This window comes from Ochlerotatus camptorhynchus, unplaced genomic scaffold (assembly GCF_037179485.1).
Source record: "Ochlerotatus camptorhynchus isolate MF236.1 unplaced genomic scaffold, CSIRO-AGI_Acam_v1.1 ptg000140l, whole genome shotgun sequence".
Lineage (NCBI taxonomy): Eukaryota > Metazoa > Arthropoda > Insecta > Diptera > Culicidae > Ochlerotatus > Ochlerotatus camptorhynchus.
Genome location: NW_027040630.1, coordinates 1719321 through 1734100, shown reverse-complemented (window position 1 = coordinate 1734100; position 14780 = coordinate 1719321). Strand labels below are relative to the sequence as shown.

The 14780-nt window shown below is 38.7% G+C and overlaps 1 protein-coding gene across 4 annotated transcripts in view; it reads left to right on the top strand.

Moving 5' to 3' along the window:
- The window catches only part of Pde9 (phosphodiesterase 9), a 398535-nt gene that overhangs the window by 317219 nt on the left and 66536 nt on the right, over window positions 1-14780 (top strand). The window lies entirely within an intron of this gene.

The window sequence follows — 14780 nt, the reverse complement described above, 5'->3', positions numbered from 1 at the left end:
GGTAAGCGCAACAGCTTTCTCACTTCAGTGTGTCTGGGTTCAATCCCAGCGAGGTCGTTGGTATTATTCTATCGAACGTCATTTGCTGATCTGAGCTGATAAACGAGGTGGAAACATAGTCATCGCTATCAGAGATGGTACGAGCATTGCTAAAGCGTGGAAACAAAGGTCTCTGAATTTGTCCGAAGTTCTCTGTCCTGTTTTTTTCTGAACTCGTCCAATATTCTCTGAACTTGCCAAAAGTTCTGTTTAATTTTCCAAAGCTCTCTGAACTTGTCATAATTTTTCTGAACTTGTCATAATTTTTCTGAACTTGTCCAATGTTCTCTGAACTTGTCCAATGTTCTCTGAACTTTTTCAAAGTTCTCTGAACTTGTCCAAAGTTCTCTGAATTTGTCCAAAGTTTTCTGAACTTGTCCAAAGCTCTCTGGACTTGTCCAAATTTCTCTGAGCTTGTCCAATGTTCTCTGAACTTGTCCAAAGTTCCCTGAACTTGTCCAAAGTTCTCTGAACTTGTCCAAAGCTCACTGAACTTGTCTAAAGTTCTCTGAACTTGTCCAAAGTTCGCTGAACTTGTCCAAAGTTCCCTGAACTTGTTCAAAGTTCTCTGAACTGGTCCAAAGTTCTCTGAACTGGTCCAAAATTCTCTGAAAAGTTTCAAAGTTCTCTGAATTTGTTCAATGTTCTCTGAACTTGTCCAAAGTTCTCTGAACTTGTCCAAAGTTCTCTGAACTGGTCCAAAGTTCTCTGAATTTATTCAAAGTTCTCTGAACTTGTCCAAAGTTCTCTGAACTTGTCCAAAGTTCTCTAAACTGGTCCAAAGTGCTCTGAATTTGTTCAAAGTTCGCTGAACTTGTCCAAAGTTCTCTGAACTTGTCCAAAGTTCTCTGAACTTGTCCAAAGTTCTCTGAACTTGTCCAAAGTTCTCTGAACTTGTCCAAAGTTCTCTGAACTTGTCCAAAGTTCTCTGAACTTGTCCAAAGTTCTCTGAACTTGTCCAAAGTTCTCTGAACTTGTCCAAAGTTCTCTGAACTTGTCCAAAGTTCTCTGAACTTGTCCAAAGTTCTGTGAACTTGTCCAAAGTTCTCTGAACTTGTCCAAAGTTCTCAGAATTTGTCAAAAGTTCTCTGAACTTGTCGTAATTTTTCTGAACTTTTCTAATGATCTCTGAACTCGCCAGAAGTTCTGTTTAGTTTTCAGAAGTTCTCTAAACCTGCCAGAAGTTCTGTTTAATTTTCAAAAGTTCTCTGAACTTGTCAAAAGTTCTCTAAACTTGTCCAAAATTATCTGTACTTGTCCAAAGTTCTCTGAATTTGTCCAAAGGTCTCTGAATTCGTCCGAAGCTCTCTGAACTTGTCCAAATTTTTCTAAACTCGTCCAAAGCTCTCTGAACTTGTCCACAGTTCTTTTAACTTATCCAAAGTTCTCTGAACTCATCCAAATTTCTCTGAACTTGTCCAGAGTTCTTTGAACATGTCCAAAGTTCTCTGAACTCGTCCAAAGTTCTCTGAACTTGTCCAATGTTATCTGAACACGTCCAAATGTTTCTGAACTTGTCCAATGTTCTTTGAACTTACCAAAAGTTCTGTTTAATTTCCCAAAGTTCTCTAAACTTGTCCAAATTTCTCTGAACTTATCCAAAGCTCTCTGAATTTGTCAATAGTTCTCTGAACTTGTCAAAATTTTTCTGAACTTTTCTAATGATCTCTGAACTTGCCAGAAGTTCTGTTTCGTTTTCAAAAGTTCTCTGAACTCGTCCAAAATTCTCTTAACTTGTCCACAGTTCTCTTAACATATCCAAAGTTCTCTGAACTTATCCAAAGTTCTCTGAACTTGTCCAAAGTTCTCTGAACATGTCCAAAGTTCTCTGAACTTGTCCAAATTTTTCTGAACTTGTGTGAATTTCTCTGGACTTGTCCAAAGTTCTCTGAACTCGTCCAAAGTTCTCTGAACTTGTCCAATGTTATCTGAACACGTCCAAAATTTTCTGAACTTGTCCAATGTTCTCTGAACTTGCCAAAAGTTCTGTTTAGTTTCCCAAAGTTCTCTAAACTTGTCCAAATTTCTCTGAACTTGTCAAAAGTTCTCTGAACTTGTTCAAATTTTTCTGAACTCATCCAATGTTCTCTAAACTTGCCAAAAGTTCTGTTTAACTTCCCAAAGTTCTCTGAACTTGTTCAAAGTTCTTTGAACTTGTTCAAAGTTTTCTGAACTTGTACAAAGTTCTCTGAACTTGTCCAATGTTCTCTTAACTTGCTAAAAGTTGTGTTTAATTTCCAAAAGTTCTCTGAACTCGTCCATAGTTCGCTGTACTTGTCAAAACATTTCTGAACTCGTCCAATGTTCTCTGAAGTAGCCAAAAGTTCTGTTTAATTCCCGAAAGTTCTCTGAACTTGTCCAAAGTTCTCTGTCCTTTCAAAAGTTCTGTTTAATTTTTCAAAGTTCTCTGAACTTTTCCAAATTTCTCTGAACTTGTCCAAAGTTCTCTGAACTTGTCAAAACATTTCTGAACTTGTCCAATGTTCTCTGAAGTAGCCAAAAGTTCTGTTTAATTCCCGAAAGTTCTCTGAACTTGTTCAAAGTTCTCTATCCTTTCAAAAGTTCCGTTTTATTTCCCAAAGTTCTCTGAACTTTTCCAAATTTCTCTGAACTTGTCCAAATTTCTCTGAATCTGTCCAAATTTCTCTGAACTTGTTCAAAGTTCTCAGAAATTATTAAAATCTCTCTGAACTTGTCCAATTTCTCTGAACTTGTCCAAAGGTCTCTAAATTTGTCCAAAGTTCTCTGAACTTGTCCAAAGTTCTCTGAACTTGTCCAAAGTTCTATGAACTTGTCCAAAGTTCTCTGAACTTGTCGAAAGTTCTCTGAACTTGTCCAAAGCTCCCTGAACTTGTCCAAAGTTCTCTGAACTTGTCCAAAGTTCACTGAACTTGTCCAAAGTTCTATGAACTTTTCCAAAGTTCTCTGAACTTGTCCAAAGTTCTCTGAACTTGTCCAAAGTTCTCTGAACTTGTCCAAAGTTCTCTGAACTTGTCCAAAGTTCTCTGAACTTGTTCAAATTTTTCTGAACTCATCCAATGTTCTCTAAATTTGCCAAAAGTTCTGTTTAATTTCCCAAAGTTCTTTGAACTTGTTCAAAGTTCTTTGAACTTGTTCAAAGTTTTCTGAACTTGTACAAAGTTCTCTGAATTTGTCCAATGTTCTCTTAACTTGCTAAAAGTTGTGTTTAATTTCCAAAAGTTCTCTGAACTTGTCCAAAGTTCTCTGTCCTTTCAAAAGTTCTGTTTAATTTCCCAAAGTTCTCTGAACTTTTCCAAATTTCTCTGAACTTGTCCAAATTTCTCTGAACTTGTCCAAAGTTCTCTGAACTTGTCCAACGTTCTCTGAACTTGTCCAAAGTTCTCAGAACTTATTCAAATCTCTCTGAACTTGTCCAAATTTCTCTGAACTTGTCCAAAGTTCTCTGAACTTGTACAAAGTTCTTTGAACTTGTCAAGAAATTTCTTCTCTGAACTCGTCCAAAGTTCTCTGAACTTGTCCAAATTTCTCTGAGCTTTTTCAAAGTTCTCTGAACTCGTCCAAAGTTCTCTGAACTTGTGAACTTGTCCAAAGTTCTCTTAACTTGTCCAATGTTCTCTGAGCTTGCCAAAAGTTGTGTTTAATTTCCAAAAGTTCTCTGAACTTATCCAAAGTTCTCTGAACTTATCCAAAGTTCTCTGAACTTATCCAAAGTTCTCTGAACTTGTCAAAGTTCTCTCAACTTGTTCACGGATCTGTGAATTTATCCAAAGGTCTCGGAACTTGTGCAAAGTTTTCTCATTTCGATTGTAAATGACATTTTCGAGTTATGATTCGTTGAATATCGAATACGGCATTTTGAATTTTGTTTTTCAACTCAAATGTGAATGATCGACCATAACCAATATTATGCAAATCGGAGAAGGTTTAGTCATAAATAAATTTGGTTTTGTTTTGTTTCGTGAAATAAAATTGCGAGGTGTATATAAGATTTACCAGATATAAAACAAAGTCATCCTGGGGTTCTTTTGGTTTTTTTTTTTTTTTGTATTTTAGGTAATTTCGGTAATTTCAACGTCATTCTTACCTCACAATATCTTTCTTCAATAATGGTGGGTCATGAATTTATCCAATTTTTCAACCTGTGGCATAATCAATGAAAGTTTGAGAACCGATTACTTACATTCCAAGCTAGTGCCCGTAATTTGATGATCTGATATCCCTTTAAACAGATTATTCAAGCGAATCACTCACACAGGAGAGACCAGCTGGAAATTCTCACCTACCACCGTAGATGAAAAGGACCAAATCTACTTTGCTCCATTCTTCCTGGCTAGCATGCATTCATTCGTCCATTCTGCCGTTGTAGTTGCTGTCGATGCAACAACGGTCGGACTCGGTACGATGGAAAAATTTCCACCCATGTCAAAAGCAGAAACATTGCATTATAGTTTCTATACCCCCCACCCCCCATGAATCCCTATTGAGAGAGAAAGCATACATCCATCCCTCAGGTGTCCTGTCACGGGGATCTCTCTGAGTGTATGCACGTGTTTGGTGTAGAGTTTTTGTAGCGCATTGAATTCAGCCGTTCGTTGGAAACGAGCTTGCATCGTTTCGCCGAAGTGCTATTTTTTACCCATTCATGGGAAGTTGCAAAATGAAAGCTCCACTGGTCCAAAGGGGGGGGGGGGGTTCTGATAACTGCCAGCCTGCTGTGCTACAGACAGACACAGAAAACTCGACAACGACCATCATCTCCGATTCGCGATGGCTATGGCGGTGGCAAAAATGACATCGCAACTGTATCGCAATATTTTTCCACGAAAACAACAATCAGCCAACGATGCACTTTATGGTTGAAAGTGACTCGTATGCGGGAGGAGGGAAAAAATCGAAAATCAATCGAGTTGATTCACACAAACAAGAGACGGTGCGGTGTGAGAGTGAATGAGAAGATGAGGGTTTTCGATAAAAATAAAAATCACTTTGCGTCACTCATCATCCCGAGGTGGAAAAGCCAATTTCCATCTAACGGAAAATGGCTGGACATGCAGAACACTTTTATATCTTTTTGAAGTTTGATTTCGATAAAAGACAACTAGCATCCAGGAGCTACGTCTTTGATATTTTTCAAGCATTGTTCGGGAAATGACGTCCTACCTTTTTTCAACCTTCATTGCGGACCAACTTTTCATAGGCTTCTTTCTCATTTTTTTTTCGAATCACTTTAGCTCAGACTGAAATTCATCAAAACTTAACAAGTGTGACGAATTTGCAGCAATCTATTGTGATGAGAAGACAATCCAAAGTTGAGAAATTTCTCGTTCCAAGCCCCACGCGAATGGAGAGACAAGAAGGTGGTCGGTGGAAGGAGCCAAGCGAAATAAAATTGCCTGTTAGCAGGGTCCTGCTAAATTACCACGAATCCGACGATGGCGAGCCGGATGAATTCCAGTTCCTCAATTTTCCAGCAATTCACTTGATCGTAATTAGATTGGCTGCTTTTTTTGCCTGGAAGTGAATTTCAAGTTATATTGTATTTTGAGAAGCTTTATCCCAAAACAAGACAAGCTACCATCCGTCTCCATTGAGCGGTCGTGATGGATGAATTACTTCCCCCCCGTATTGACAAAGATATCGATTTTTCACCCACCGGACTGACCACAGGGAAACCGTTGCACTCGATTGTGTCCGACCTGGTATTGCTCCCACTGGACCAGTCTTTTCATTTACTTTAAAAAAAAGTTTTATATTTCCTTTACGTTGTATACCTTCCCACCTGCCGGATGACCATCGACTGAAATGAATGGGCGCTGGTTGTAAATATGTAACCCCGTTTGTCTATGCCGTATCCTGGTGGGTCTTCTGTAAGGCTGCTTCTGTGGAAAGCCGCAGTCGTTCATTTTTAACCCCACCGACCAACCGACATCTAGGAGAGAGCGAGGACCGACTCTTGACTCTTGACGAACGAACGGTCAGTCAGAGTAGGCAGCAGACACAGACACAGTCCGATGGCGGGAAGAAGTCGCGTGCAACGAGAAAGCTTAACTCAATGTTTATTCGTGCTATGCAAAGATTGATTGCACTCTAGCCGGAGTCGTAGTCGTGGTCGAGAGTTAGTGCTGATGATGATGATGATGGCGTGGCATGGGTTGGTTAGGAGGCTACACCGGAAACCATGTGGTTGCATAAATGGAAACCAGGTAGATCACGCATCGTTGCATCATCGTTTGTCGTCGATGCCGTTGGGGGGTTTTGTGATGAATGTTCTGCTAAGGCCATTAGCGTTTTGAACTGGGAAAGTAATTGTTTGTTTGCAGTTGGATTTTTATTTAATGAGCAAATTTTCCGATTTGCCTAAAACTTTGCATAGTTGTTCGGCCATTTTTATGCTGTAATTTTTTGGCGTAGGACTACGTCTGTGATTTCTATATGGGGGTACACTTTGTGAAAATCAAAAATGGAACATGAAACAAAATTATGAAAGATTTGAACGTTAATAACTCAGCTGCCCCTGAACCAATTTCAATAATTTTATCACCAATCGATCAGAAATATTTCTACGCATCTGCGTAATTTAAGACTTTATCATTTTTCAGAATGTCACTATTGAAAATTGCACGAATGTGCAACTATTGCTATTATAATTAAAATTATCACCGATTGCCTGCAAAAAGCGATTTCCCTAACACAGATTTCAAAGTTGAATTCCATCCGGTCTCACCAAACGGTGTTTATTCAATCACTGCTTGGAGAGTGGTGGTTTTATCAAGTACACAACGAAATGTTGCCTGCAAGCAGCGAGCTGCAGCTCACATGAGCATCCATAGAAGGAGGAAGAAGCCGCACCGCCCTGTGGGGTTGTACGCAATGGTGACGTAGGACTACGTAGTCTTATATAATAAATCTTATAATGAGAGAGAGAAGGATTAGTATTTTCCATTTAATTCCACTACTTTATTTGCTTATCCTTGACAGATACGCGTATTTCGTCTACAATGTGCAGACTTCTTCAGTGTCTTGTACTAATACTCGAGTATTAGTACAAGACACTGAAGAAGTCTGCACATTGTAGACGAAATACGCGTATCTGTCAAGGATAAGCAAATAAAGTAGTGGAATTAAATGGAAAATACTAATCCTTCTCTCTCTCATTATACAGGTATTCCACTAAGACGCCCACATTCATCAGGATTAATAAATCTTATTTGTTAACTGCAGCAGGGGCTTGTGTTTTGTGTAAGAGTAGGAATTTGAGCGGAGTTCTCGCTGTTTATACTCTTGAGTATGACGCACTTGGCATAGATGGTCCACAGCGACACACGAAGAGCTACTGATTTCGATCAATAGCAGTGCGACTTCTTCCTCCTTCTATGGATGCTCATGTGAGATGCAGCTCGATACTTGCAGGCAGCCTTTCGTTGTGTACTCAAGAACACCAAGAAAGCTGGTGAGACCGGATGGAATTCAACTATGCAATCTGTGTTAGGGAAATCGCTTTTCGCAGGCAATCCGATGAGCTGAAGAGCGAGAGCGAGTCCGTTATAAGACGCTCTAATGAAAATTAAACACCACACTAGACCAGCAAAGCAGCTACAGAGTGAGAGCAAGACCGGTAGAGTACCGTAGCGCAGCAAATGTTAAAACTAATAGCGAATTCGTTTATTGTTCACTTCCAACCTGGATCGGGTATCAAAATTGGGTCTGCTTGTTTTCTGACAAACGTCAGTTTGCTCGTTTGTTTTCAAAACCTAGCTCAGGTTGAGGTTCACACTGACCAAAAGTCCAGTTTCGTACTGGGTTGGAACTGGTGTTAACCCCGTTAGTAAACGAATTCGCTATAAATTGAGCTGTGAGAGGAGAGTAATAAGCTACAGCGAGAGCGAGTCTGGTTGACACCAGGGCCCCACAAAGTCACTTTCTATCGAAAATCGTCAAGCGACGATGAAGCTGTCAACCATCACTTTCAATTGACCACTTTGTCAAGCAGTTTTGGCGTGATTTTCTACCAGCGATTTCACAAAACTGGACCTACTAATTTTTATTTTTTTTTTATGAAATGCACAAATGTTGACTACTTTTCTCGTGGTTCTAGAAGAAAAAATCTCAAAATAATGTTTTATTTCAAAGTTCGAGTGGTAGTAAATGTCATTTTAACTGCTCGAATGAAGTGGTTAATTCAAAGTCATTCTGTCTTCTCTTCGAGTAGATCCCCGTCAACATCAACAGAACCACTTTCGATCAGTTTTCATGCTGTTTGTTTTGGCTTGACTCGTGTTCATTTCTTCTTTCATTGTGAAATGAACTTACTTGTACTCGATGTAAATTCGCGCAGTTTTTATGGCTTTTGTTGATTGTTCACTCGGTTCATTTAAGCGTATGCGCATAGATCTGAGCACGTGGATGTCAAATTTATCATTGTCGGGTGGTTTGTTTACCCATCAATATGGGTATTTTTATAATCGGGTTGACATCTAGAGATTGATAATTTATATGCGACGCCCAAGTAACAATCTAAATGCTTGGAAGATTTATTCTTATTTTATCATTGTTTTATCATAGCATCCGTTCCAGCCTTTGATTGTATTACGGTTTTGTGTGCTTGTCATAAAATCAGGCCATCAAGTCGTCTATAAAACTGTTTTATGACTACTAAATTAAAACTCAGACTTCATAGTTTTAACGGTAGCTGTAAGGTGGTTCTGCATCACTACTTATAACTGAAGAATAAAACCAAAACAAAACATACAATTATGTTTTATGGTACACTTTTTATGACCGATATAAAACTTGAAGCAGTCTTAGGCCTTCATTAAAGCTTCATTACAACTATCATCTTTATCAGAGGCCTAAGATTCACAGATAAGAAATATACTGCTACAACAAAAAATACTCTGAAATTTTTTGTCATTATAAAAAACAAATCTATTCAGATATATGAAATGAAAACCCCTTCAGTGCTTCTGAACACGATGAAGATGAGACGATCGACAATATGAAACTCCTGGAGGAACTACAGTTATACGATCCCTACATAAGGCACAGTGCGGTGAAGGAGCTCTTAAAAATATTGAACAAGCGGCTTTCCGATACACTTCCGAAAGATCCACGAACCCTTCTTAAAGCAACGCCGACAGTTTCACTAAATCCGTTTGGAGATGGCCAGTATTGACATCACGGCTTTAAACCTTGTATTGAAAAAGCTGTGGATCCAATAAGCATTTCTTACATCTTGATTACAAGCGAAAATAGGAGGATCGCTTGGAATGTTGACTTTTTGACAGGTGGTCATGGTTTTTGTTTTGTTTTGATTCGCTGTACCGCTGTACTGCTATAGAATTCCAGTCTAGGAGAATATGTTATATTGAGGTATTTTTAAGGAGTAGCAAGTTATAACGAAAAAAAAATGTCGCCGTATGAACAAATTTCACACAGTATGAATAATTACGCTTTAATTGATAGGCAATAAAACATTTTCATACATCTATGTATAATTAAATAATATGTGACTGGTTATTGCTCAACAGTAGTAACAGTTTTGTACTAAATAGATAATCTTTGAATGACTCTTTAATGCATGGTGCTAATGCAGACAAATTAAAAATATCCCTATATTTTAGTATTCATATGGCGCACTAAATTTATGCTCCTATTTGGTATAATAATCACCATAAATATTGCATGGCATGCTGTGAAGCATATACAGATTGGTTTAAAATTATAATAAAGTCGTTTTATTTTCAATGTACAATAATATCAGCCATTATTACCAACTGACAAGGATCATGATTTCACATCAAACATCGAAAGAATAAAACCACAATAAAATATTTCTCAATATTAACTATCATCCAAAAACCCCAACTTAAAACCTTCAAAGTTGTCAAAATGTTTTGCGTATCATGTTTTATCAACTTCTTCAGGAGCGATTTATGCGGTTGTAATATAGTTTTATGGTAGTCATTAGAAGGCTGTTAAAACTTTCTGACCTGGAGGAGGTTTTATGTTTTCATTTTTAACAATCACGTCTAGAGTGTGATAAAACTGACATAAATCCTATGCTCCTAAAGTAGTTCGCATATCAAGTTTTAATGACTGCATTAAAACTGGGCCAATTGGTCATGACATGGCTGTATTGCGGTTCTGAGGAGATTGTTAATGCAATGTGGTCGTCAGTGAAGGTTTTATAATTTGGTTATATCAACTGCTATAAAACTTAAATAAAACAAAAATTGTTGCTTGGGCGTCATTTTGAAATCCAAGATGGTGGCTTCCAGTTTAAGCAAAAGTGGGAAATGCTGTAAAATACTTATCAATAAAGGTATTTTAGCAATCGGTATGAAGTTTAAATATCGAAAATTGATATGCGACGCCATTTCGATATCCATGATTGCGGCTTCCGATTTCGGATTTAGTGGGAAATACTGTCAAATGCCCCAATACCCCATTGGAATTGGATGGCGTCTAGAGGCCGGAAATTGATATCGGACGCCATTTTGAAATCCAATATGGCGGCTTCCTATTTAAAATGTTAAATTTATGTGAAATGTTGATGCTGTCCCATCAATATGGGTATTTTTGGAAACGGGGAACGTCTGGAGATTGGAAACCAATATCCGATGCCATTTTGTAATCCAACGTTTTTCTTTAGAATCATAGTTACGTAGAAGCCGGAAATCGATATCCGACGCCATTTTGTAATCCAAGATGGTGGCTTCCGATTTGCGGAAAAGTGTCAAATATCCTAAAATATGGTTATTCTCAGAATGGGGGTGAGACGTAGATGCCGAAAATTGATGTCACACCGTCTTTAAATCCAAGATGGCGGCTTTGGCTCAGAAAAACTGTGAAATACTGTCAAATACCGATCAATGTGGGTTTTTTTTTTAATCGGGCTATCATCTAGAAGCTAGAAATCGATGTCCGGCGCCATCTTGAAATTAAAGATGGTGGCTTCCGATTTCAGAAGAAGTGTCAAATAGCCTACAAATGGTATCGGATATCCATTTTCGGCAGCCACGCGTTGTCTCCGTTCTGAAAATACCCATATTGTAGGTTAGTTGACACTCTCTGAATCCTGATGACCGCTATATTGTATTACAACATAGCGTTGGATATCGATTTTTGCCTTTTACGCGTTGTTCCCGTTCCAAAAATACCCATATCTTAGGGTATTTGACGCTTCATGAAACCAATGGCCACTATCTTGAATTCCAAAATGGCGTGGGGTATCGATTTTCAGCATCTACGCGGCATCCCCGTTCCGAAAATACCCCATTGTAGGGTATTTGTAACTAGAGTAACTCTACTGTCTGTTCCCGGTAAGTTCTTAATAGCAAGAGACCTCTCAAGCTGGGTCTCAAGGTCGGCTTACTACTGGGCAATCGGAGGGGCTACGTGACCAAATGTGCAGAATACTGTCACCTTAATAAAGTTATGGAAAAAATGCAACTGTGGTTCAAGATGGAAACAATTTATTTAGGACAACTATTGTTTGAGAGGGTTGGTTTATACTACTACTATTGAGGGTGTGGGTGTAAAGTGGGTGGTTTATTCTTAAAAAAAACGTACCGGTACTGCTGCTGATGATGGAGACTGATGCTGAAGATGGACGGCTTCGACGACGTTGGGCGAGCGCATAGACTTTCATCGGCAGAGCCCAGGCAAGGCCGGAGTTCCCGAGACCAATTCCTTCCAGCCGATTATTTTTGGTCTGGCTTGAGGAAGGTCATTTCCTTTGATTTTAGACCTAGCGGTCCGTAGAGCCTGCTAAGCCGGATCACGTGCGCGTAGGTTGATCTTTTCAACTGACAAAATGGCGGTGTTTACCAAACGGTAATACAAAAGGTCCTGAATTGAGCTGAGGTGCAGCAAATTGTCACACTCGAATATTACGACTCACTACTGGCTATTTCAAGCACTTTAACTGTTCAACACCTTTCAGTCATGAACACCTGGATAGTTATGAGAAATGGCGGGTCGTTCGCTTTTCCATCCCTCCAATCCTATATCCCAATCAGAAAAATCCTTTCTCCATTTTCCCGCCTGCATCTCCTTGTAGTAGCCCACTGTACTGTAACCTATCCCCGCTTTACTGTTATACAATTTAGAGTTTAAATAATTCCCTACTAACAAATTAACAATATTTTAACACATAATGTTTTAATAATCCTACTAACCAACACCAAATAACTTATCAAAATGTGACAGTACAATAAACAATTATGCACAAATTAAAAATCATACAAATCTTGTAACAAACGGTTACATATTTGACACTTTTTCTGAAACCCGATGGCCGCCATTTTGGATTCCAAAATAACGTCAAATGTCGATTTTCGGCATCTTAGCGTCGTCCCCGTTCCGAAAATACCCATATTGTAGGGTATTTGAGACTTTCCCTTACCCCGATGGCTGTCATCTTGGACTCCAGAATAGCCTCGTTAATTCTAATTTTACGTTAAAATATAAAATAATATATTATTGCTACATATAATCCGGATGTCATCCTTATCGGCAACCGATATTGTGCGCATATTATCCGGATACTATAATATGTTGACGCCTGCGTCGTCAGGTCGTAACAAGTCGAATGAGCCCCGAATTGAAGTGAAACTGAAAAAAAAAACCGAAATTTTCGAGTCATTCACTGCGTCAATTGAAACAAGCCTTTGCTTCAAATGAAATGAACGTAAGCACTTGACGAACGAAGCAAATGATAGTCCAGTCATGTTCATCGTGACTCGATAACAAGAAACACGATAATTTACACGAAAATGTTATTGCCCGAAATGAAGCGATTCTGCGGAGAGTTCATTTTCTTTTCTTTGTTTCGAAAATGCAGAACCCTGGTCGCATAATTAAAGAGAGTCCGAGGGTATATCGAAGCGCATCGCATCATTCGAATGCGAGAGACAATTAGTACTCCTTAGCAAAATCTGTTCGCCCCGCACCTGAGATATCTCTCAGGACGGAATCCACCAATTGCTACGAGTGAAGGTGGTTGAATGGAGATCTGTTCGATACTACAACAATTGGCGTTGACGGCGACTCTGTAGCTCTTTACTCCTCTGAGAAAATCCATAAGCAAACGTCAGACTGTGCGTGAAACATGGCGGACTTTGTACTATCCTTTCACTCCACCAAAAATTCCCATAAGAAACTGTCTATATTTGCTGAAAGAGCACATTTTTCGACGGTGCCGTCAACGCCAATACTTTGCTAGCTAACGGGAGAGTCGAGCTGAATGAGAGAGTGAGAGAGGCAGTTGATAATGCGATGAAAGAAGGAAGGACCTATATACACACTTGCGTTATGCTTTTTATGAAGTGCGAAGTTTGTTATGCGCACTTTTGAACCATCGTATGCCCATGGACTATAACTTCTTCCTGATGGGCAGGATGGTTAATGTGTGGTATTGTTGAAGAAACTGTGTTTAGATACTTTATCCATACTGGGTGAAAATCAATGATAAATTCTACTGGAAAAGCATAATTTACTGAAGTGGAACTATGCAAAGAAAATACAAAATAGGGCTTTATTTTCCTTGAAGCATGCGTAGAAGTATTTGCCGCATGTCCCGATTTATTCAAATTCTACTGACAAAACGCAGAAGGAAAAAGCATGCGAAATGGAGAAAATGCTGTGAACACCAGACTTCACTAGTTCCGTACTTTTTTACACTTCTCGAGGATTTTGAAGGCGAGTCTACTCGTGGATCATGGATCTCTATTTCTGCTGAAAAAGGTCTGATGCTGGAACTTAAGTAGACTTACTCAAAATCTTCCATGTATGCTGGAAGATTTGTGACGCATGCAGATGCAGATTAAAATGATCTCAAACACATCGATACTATAAAAGGAGAAATATCATCCGTTTATGATTGTAGACGTTGCCAGATATGTCTGTATTTCGGTTGACAATTAATTTGATGTATCATTTTCTACTTTACAACTACTTGAGAAAGAATCGGCACACGTGAGCTATAAAATGATAACTATGGTTTCCGTAAGATTAAACTCATTATAATTGTAAACCACTAAATTGCGCACGGTCGAATGTAACATTGATCGATTCTCTTCGTAGACTTTCTCTTTCGTCAATTAATTGAGCACATAACCGTTTGTTGTGTTTCTGGTATTAGATGCTAAATAAAACTTCTTTTATCGAACTGTGTGCTGAAAATACCTGGGATTGTCTTTACATGGTCGCCGAAATACAAAGAGAAAGTCGACGAAGAGAATCTGTTAATGTTACTTAGGACCTAATTCAATGATCTGCTTGAATTGTAAACTAAAATGCGCACGGTCAAATGTAACACAGGTCGTGTAATATTGATTGACTAAAAATTATTTGCTTTCAAACAGAAACGCTATCAATACCTTGCTAAGTCGACAGCAGCTCTCCTGAGATGTTGGTTAATGAGAGTTTTGAAAGAATTATCGATCTCATCGAAAATAAAAACAATTTTTTGTTGACCATACCAAAACACCTCGTTTCTCAAATTGACTAAATTTTTACATACTACCCAATCAAAAAAGACTCCAGCAGTTGTTTTTTTGTTCGACGTATCGAAACGGGATCCTACACGCTATTCTGAATCCACCCAGGTGCAGGTATGATAGGGAGAGTGTTGTGCTGCCAGTGAAAGTTTTAATGCTAAAAATATATAAATCTGATGCTAAAAAATGTACAGACATTGAACTGTTTTCATGGCGAATACGTCCAGCAGCTAAAGTTAGTAAGTATATTGTTAGTTT